Source organism: Populus alba, chromosome 17, assembly GCF_005239225.2.
Source record: "Populus alba chromosome 17, ASM523922v2, whole genome shotgun sequence".
Classification (NCBI taxonomy): Eukaryota; Viridiplantae; Streptophyta; class Magnoliopsida; order Malpighiales; family Salicaceae; genus Populus; species Populus alba.
The window spans coordinates 14,855,968-14,864,399 of NC_133300.1; the positions used below are offsets into that span (position 1 = coordinate 14,855,968).

The window sequence follows — 8,432 nt, forward strand, 5'->3', positions numbered from 1 at the left end:
GCTGGAGCTGCTGCTGGAGCAGCCGCCACAGCTGCTGGAGCAGCTGGGGCTCTCGCCCCCGCTGCCTCCGCTGCTCGAGCAGCTGGGGCTGCCACTGCCACTTGAGCAGCTCGATCCGCTGCTGGTGGTGGAGATGGAGATGGAGCTGGAGCTGGAGCTCCCATGCCGCTAAGAGTGAGAAGGAGAAGTCAGAAGTGTTGTGTGTGTATATATATAGCTTGGCATAATGGGAACTTTTTCAAACTTTAAAATTATTAATCCCTCCAAACCCAAATGAATAAAAATAATTTCTATCCATATTCAGATTTGGTAAAGCAGATATCTTTGGTTCAGGTAAAATTGTCATAAAAAAATAGATTAGATAAAAAGGACTATTAATGCTTTTTGGTTGAACTAAACATTCTTTTTCCCATCCCCACCGCATAGTCAAACTATACATGGAACCGATGTTATAAAGAGCACAGATTTATTACCTTCTCGACCCAGTTGAAATCTCAACTTCACTGAGAATATTCATCCACCATGGCACCTTCTCCTCGTTTTCCCTTAAATTTTCGATGTTCTTATCAAAGACAATTGTGTAACTCTGTTTGATCATCTATCTTTGATTGTTTGACATCATAAGAAATTGGAAACACAGTGTCCGATCTCATCCCATCCATGAATTCAACAATCTTGACAAGTTCTTCAAAGCACCAAGGTAAATAAGCACAATCCCTGGCAAATATAACAATTGACAGCTCTGATTCTTCAATGGCCTCATAAAGTCTTGATCTAATTGCCATTATTTTCTCTGGTTCCATCTCGAATGGGATAATAAATCTCTGGGATAGATCTGACTTTAAATAGGTGAAAGCATCACCAGTGTCTGCGACTCTAATGCCAGGGAAAACATTGGCTTTCCATTGATGGTAAGATGAAGAAGAAGCTAAAGAAGCTTTATATGAAGAAGCTGCTTTTTTGCTTGTAACCATAAAATGGACAGATGGTTGTGATGTAATATATACAGAAGATAGCAAACAGACACCAAAATTCTTCACCTTTACTTCTGGCTCATAAGAATGAAATGACAACTCAATGTTGCTAAAGGATGCATGCTTCCATTTTTTAAGCTCTTTAAGGTAATCAAAAGATAGATAGAATAGCCAAAGATGATCTGATAGAAGTTTGATAGAGTTACAACTAATAGACATCGGGAAAGGATAATTCTCTCTTCCATTGGCTTTGAAATGACAAAAAAGAGAAGGACTTTCACCATTTGCACTAAATGCAACACACGCAACAAACCCCATGCTCCAACTAGGCACTTGCACATTAATTGAAGATCCCTCCACTTTGATGGTTAAACCAGCCAAGAATTTTATTTCCCTGGAATAGGCGATACTAAATCCAGGTCTTGGATTAGAACAAACCCTGTACCATGAAAAACCTTAATGTTAGATAGATAAAGGGAGAGGGAGATAAAAAAAAAGTTGGGGTTTGATTAAGAGAAGACCTTGAGGTATCTTTCAAGCAAGGTCAACCCCATGTTGTCTTGGCCATTATGATTGTACAATTTCCAGCAGTTAAGACATATGAACTCTGAGCTTTTGGAACTGCTTAGCTTTATCGGATCTGGAATTGTTTTTAGGCTTATACAACCATTCAAATATACCATTTGAACTTTAGATGGAACCTCAGGCAATGATTCAAGCATCGTGCAATCCTCCAAGACAAGCATTTCCAGTTCAAAAAGCTGATTTATGCTTTTAGTTAGGCTAACAAAGTTATTCTGGCTTAGATCTAAAGACCTCAATGAAGATAAGCAGCCAATATCTTCAGGAAGTGCCCCTTCTCTTAGATTGCAAGCGCGTAAACCCAGTACTTCTAAAGAACACAGACCAGACAAAGAAGGCAGCACAACTATTCTCTTACATCCATCCAAAGATAATACTTTAAGATTCTTTAAAATAAAAATGGATGCTGATAGTTGTCTTATTGAAGTTCCACTTGCATCAAACTCCTCCAAACTTTCAACTTCCCCCAAATTCTCTGGTATATATTTAAATTCAGAGCAGCCAGAAAGATCAAATTTTTAAGGGATTTCAAACAACCTATGCTACTTGGAATGCTTTCAAGGTTCTTGCACTTGTTCATGCTCAATAGACCTAAGCCAATCAAATAATGAATCGATGAAGATAGTTTTGTAATACCAGTCTCATCCAAATGAAGCACCAGCAATTCATTCATGTTTCCTATTATATCTGGAAACTTCTCAAGTTTTGAGCAGCCATCAAGCGTGAAAACATTAAGTGATTCCATTTCTAGATTGTTTGGGAGAATCCTAATACTTTTACAGTTCACAAGATTCACAAATTGAAGCTTCTTGTGAGTGCGCAGTGATGGATGGACCTCAGACAAACTTGTACAACCTTCAAGAATCAGACTCTCGAGATTTTGGAAATTCCAGTAAAATCTGGAGTCTTGGTCATTGTATAGTGAGTTGCTGAGAATTGATGATTTTCAAATTAACTGCACTCTGCAATCAGGCAGGGGGAGAAGAAAATATGGGATGCTACTATCATAAATATTACTAGGAAAACGATAAAAAAAATACAAAGGCCCTTAAATTAGGTGATGTCACCTTACGCCCATACCATAATTGCTCAATCCTACTGTTATCCATGTGAAGTTTCAACTAAGCTCATCTACCTGTAAACCAGCTGGCAATGAATTTTAAAGGGTAAGAATGCCATTCAAGAAATCTTAGCTTATTGGAAGGATTTTCAGGTCCTTCATAAAGCTGCACGTTGTCGATTTTGAGCAATCTTAGTCTGCTCATTTTAGAGAAGGCTTTCATGTTCCATTGTGCCTCTTTTATTCCAGGCATGTCCAGGAAAATGGCTTCTATTTTTTCTTTTCCCTGTTAACCAAAAAGGGAATACAAGTAAAAAACAAATACAAAGTAGAGATGGAGCGTAAATTAAAATAAACTTCATGAAATCTTATGGATAATGTTCTCTATCAGTTACTCACTGTGCTGTCCATCAGTGCAAGGCAGGCATCCTCGTATGTCCACAATCTACTGCGCCTTCCAGGCTCTTCAGGGGATTCACAACGAACAATTTCCTTACCCAGTATCTGTAATAAATTATGCATCCAGACTTGATCCCGAGAGACACTTATGAGAGATCTCTCAATAAGAACTGGTATTCCAATACCTGCATGGAATCCACGGCTTTCAAGTATCCTTGTTATTCGATCAATTTTAAACCCCATCAGGAAACATGCAATGTCTAAAAATATTTTCTTATCTGATTCATGGAGACCATCAAAACTAATGCGAAGCACATCAATAATTTTGCCATCAGGAATCTCATTCATTCTATTAATTGCACCTCTCCATTCAGGGATACTTCTTGCATACAAAAACGAATCTATAACTTCAATAGCTAGTGGAAGGCCATTAGCATAACCCACAACTTGCTTTGATAGTTCCACAAAATCTTCAGCAGGCTGGTCATTTTTGAAAGCTTTCTGGCTAAACAACATAAGAGCATCATCATCATTCAATTTTTCAGCCTCATAAATTTTAGTATCATCATTTCCAGTTAACACATTTGTATCTCTGCTTGTTATGATCATTCTGCTCCCTGAACCAAACCATCTAGGCTCCGCAGCCAAGAATTCTAGTTGTTTTTTGTCATCTACATCGTCAAGGATAAGAATAATCTTTTTAAGTCGTAACCTCCGCTTTATCATCTCAATCCCTCTATAAGAATCCCATACAGAAGCACGTTCCATTAGGATTTCAGAAAGAAGTTGTTCCTGTAAATGGTGTGGTCCATCTTTCTTAGCAAAAACTTCTCTGACATTTGCTAAGAAGCAGTTGCCTTCAAATTGCCAACGAATCCTATCGTATAGTACCCTTGCAATAGTTGTCTTACCTATGCCACCCATTCCGCAAATCCCTATGAAGATTGTTTTGCCTACTTCTTCACCTATATAGCCATTTAATACCTCTACACGAGAATCTATTCCAACTAATTTTTTGCTAATTGTTGGCAGAGTGACGCTTAGTTTGTACGATATGTATTCAACAATTATTTTAATTGATTCCGATTCATTCCTGCATAGGAGGGTGCAAAACATTAATCATGCAATGTGCAAAAATCAAATCAGATAGTGATAATGGGAAGATAAACATTAGCATATTGTAGCTCGAAAATGTATTGCTGTTAGCCGAAAATTAATACACCAAACTTTGAGAAAAATAGGGCCCTGATAATAGATAGCTTCAAGAACATAGAGGAAAAGGAAAGAATAAACTGAAAAAGGAACCAGGATTGTATTGATGCTAAGAATGATTCGTACAATAGCTATCTTATTACCTATAGAATCACACAGTTACTACAGAAGCATGCATACAAGAACAAAAGCTAGGAAATAAAATATCCATTAAGTTTGGTTTTAACAGACCAAAAGGCAAAAGAAGTTCTATCATATTTTTTGTCGACCACAATGTTATTTTTATAATTATTTTTTAACAAAAAAAATCAATTATAGTATTTTGAGTTTTTTCCCATATTAGCATAGCCTGAAGAAAATTTCCCAAACTGACATAGTTTAAGTGGTTACGCAAATCCAATCCATGCACCTTGAGATGCACTGATATCACATATACTTCTCACAACCCAACAAAGAAAGAAAGGAAGATTTTTTTGCGTTAGTGATGCCTATGCAATTGATGAAAAGTTTTTTTTCCCACCTATAGTATTTTGAGAAATAATTTTTTTCATGGGAAAAAATTCATGTAGCTTATATGTCATTAAAAAATACTAATGATAAGTTGCCACTTGTTGAAAACTTCACTTTAATGTGTAGTTCTTTAACTAGATTTTTGGCCTCCAGGGTTGGATTATTTTTTCTAATCTTTAAAGAATATAATAATATTTTGACAGTAAAAATTTCAATACATGCTTTAAAAAACACTTTTAAAATATTAAGATAATAATATATTAGACGACGATATATTTATTTAAAAATATAATTGTGATGACAACACACTAGATTGACCTGGAGCAACTATGGTTAACTTGTGAAACTCACAAATCCGAAGCACAAATCCATGAAAACTCCATGGAACCCATATCAAAATAAAATAGCTCCCGATTTCAATCAACCAAATATTAAAAGCTAAACATAAAAAAATTATTGAATTAAAAAGGATTTTTTAAAAAATAGTAGCTAGATTGAACAAAGAATGAGAAATAAAAAGACTTAAGATAACCCCGATTATTTTAAAAATTATTTAAAAATCTTATAGAAAACAAATAAAAAAATTAATAGAGCTCAGTCTTTAATTAAATTAAATATTGAATAATAAAACAAGAAAAAAAAATGATTTTTTTTTTTTAAAAAAAAACCTAGACAAATCTCCTAAACCTAGGTTAGTGTCCTAAATTCTCAATCCATTAAATCCTAAATCTAGACTCAACCAAAAAGCTTAATTCAATATTAAAGTATGAAATAAAAAATAATATATATATATATATATATATATATATATATATATATAATATATATATATATTATATATATATGAGTTTTTTAAAAACTTGCCAAGGTAAAAAAGCATAACAATAAAAAATGAAGGATGAAATCGCCAAAAAAGTAAAATGAAAATAATCTCACATAAAATAAATAGTAATCAAAAGAATGAGAATCAAATATAATATATTAAAAAATTAAAAAGTATAAAATTAACAACAAATTTCAATTCTAAAAAATAATTCAAATAAAAAAATATCAACTGAAAGAAAATAGACCAAATATGAAAAAAAAAAAAATCAGATTGAAGGGTTACTATACAAGTTTAGAAGGTCGGGTGCGGAATTCAAAGAATAAAAAGAAAAGAAAAGAAAAGAAAAGTCATTTGGTGTCAAACCAGAAAGAATTACTCCACACATGCCACTCAGAGAGGCAGGTCATGTCGTGGTGAATTAAAAAACATCAATGAAGGTTTTTTTTTGGGTGTCATAAGTCATTGCTCATGCTGCTTAAATAAGACAGAACAACTTACTCGCTTGTGTATTCTACAAACAAGTCAACCACTTTTTTTTTTTTTTTCACAAAAAAAGAAGAAGCATGAATAAGCCCTTGAAGACAAGGTAAGTATTTTTTAATTTTAAAGGAAATAAAGTTATTGTATTGCACCTAAAAAGTGAAAAATCTTAAAAGAGCCCCTATAGCTAATTTATTTATTTTTGCTTTTAAAGGCAACTAAGTAATTATACCATTAATAAAAATACCTAACTACCCCTATCAATTCTATAATGACTATTGACCCTTATAAAAAAACCCTATTATCCCTAATAAGTAGTCTATTTTTTTAGAATGAAAAATGAGTAAATTCATTGTTACAATCCATTAGTAAAAGAAAGACACCTGTCAAATTTTAATTCAAAATAAAAAAATAAAAATATTCACAAAAACAATTATAAATAAATTTGTCTTTTTGATTTATAAATAGTTTTGATTTTTTTAATTCAAGATGGAAAATATTTTTATTTTATTTTGAAAAGCTAAAACCAACATATTCAAAAACTTTGGTCAATTTTTTGTTTCTTATGATGAATTTGTTGTCATTTCTTCACAATTTTTAATTTTTTAAGCTAACTTTTTTTTTTGTTCATGCTAGATTTGTTTTCCAACTTTTTTATACATTTTAATTTTTATGTTTAATATTTATTTTATTTTCAAAATATAAAGAAAAACCTAAGAATAGAAAGAAGTTTTATATAAAGATTAGAAATGCTTGATCACTTCATATCAAAATTATCATAAAAAAATAAAAATAAAAAATCATGCATATGAAAAAAATACACATTTACTATCATGCTTGTTCATCATGGAAACAATACAGGGCATATTTGACAATCTTTCCAGTTCCGGACCTTCTCCAAGTTTTCCTTGAAATTTTGTTCATGCTCAACGAAAGCTTCCTCATATTTCCGTTTCCGCTCGGTTACCTCTGAGGGATCCACATCATAAAAAACTGGCAGAACAGTTTGGCCCATCTCTTTCATGCACTGAACAATCTTGACAAGTTCATCCAAGCACCATGGTGAAGAAGCGTAATCTCTTGAAAATATAATGACTGAAAACCTTGATTCTTCGATGGCCTTCCAGAGAGCAGGTTCTATGCTCTTTCCTCTCTCGAGCTCCCTATCATCCATGTATACATCGATGCCTCTCTGTTTCAGATTAGAATATAGATGACTAGTAAAGTTGTTCCGGGTGTCTTTGCCTCTAAAACTAAGGAACACATCATACATATATAGTGGAGGAGAAGAAGATGAAGATGAGGTTATCCCTTGTACGCTGCTGGAAGCCATGAAAATCCCTATAGAGATAAATTAGTACCGATCCTTCTAGCCTCAACTAGCTCGCTTGGTTCAGCAATTGCTTTCCAAGCTATTTTGTATAAGGCCTGCCCTGTGGTCAAACATGAAACAGAAGGTAAGATCAAGAAATTCGGAAATTGAATATAGTAATCTACCAATTAGCAATTTCAAGCTGGAACATGTATAATTCTACTTTCTGATTCACCAAATGTCTACGAGTATTACACGAATCCAGACGAAACAAACCGTGTGGTAAGTGTTGGCTAAAGAGGCACAAGATCCAGCCAAGCCCAGTATTTTTTCTTCTTATGGTATCTTAGTAACCAACTTCCAAAGCCCTTTTCTTTCTTTTTATTCCAATGACTTCGAATTTTTTCCGGTTACTTTAGGTCAAGAACTCGTACCGGTAAGTTTCCTGGATTTTCTTACGGATCTTTTTCTTACACTGTAAAGAAGATGAGTTTCGGTGGAGAAAAAGCAAAAGGAGAAATGAAAGGGATATCGAAATTTGAGTTGCACTGGGCGGCAGAGGCACCTTCCTGTCAAGAGCAGGGGTTGGGACACACACATCTCAGTTGAAAAGTATTTTTTAATGAATTTTCAAACTAATAACTACAAAACTCTTACATTAAATATTATAAATTCCCATTGATTTTTTTTTTAAATAAACTTAGCCACCACCCGATGAACTGGAACTAATTAAAGAAAAACAAAAAAACATTCATATTAAATTGAGTTTAGAATCTCCACCTTTAATATTTTTATCACAAACAACCCAACTTTAATTTCTCTCCGATCCCAAATACCACTTCTTCTCCCTTTCCCAATATCTCATCTCAAACCTTTTAACAACGGTGCTTGATAATATAATACCAGTTATTTTTTAAAAGTTTATTTTTTTAATTATATTAAAATAATTTTTTTAATTTTTTAAAAAATAATTTTGATATAAATACGTTAAAACAATTTAAAAATAAAAAAATTATTTTTTTTTTTGAAAAATCAAATTTCCGAACGGTATGAAACCACTTTCCCAATCCAACTTTT

General features: G+C 33.2%; 1 pseudogene; it reads right to left on the bottom strand.

Moving 5' to 3' along the window:
• Positions 1 to 469: 469 nt before the first annotated feature.
• Positions 470 to 8,204, bottom strand: LOC118042732 (TMV resistance protein N-like; annotated as a pseudogene).
• Between the last annotated feature and the right edge of the window lie 228 nt (positions 8,205 to 8,432).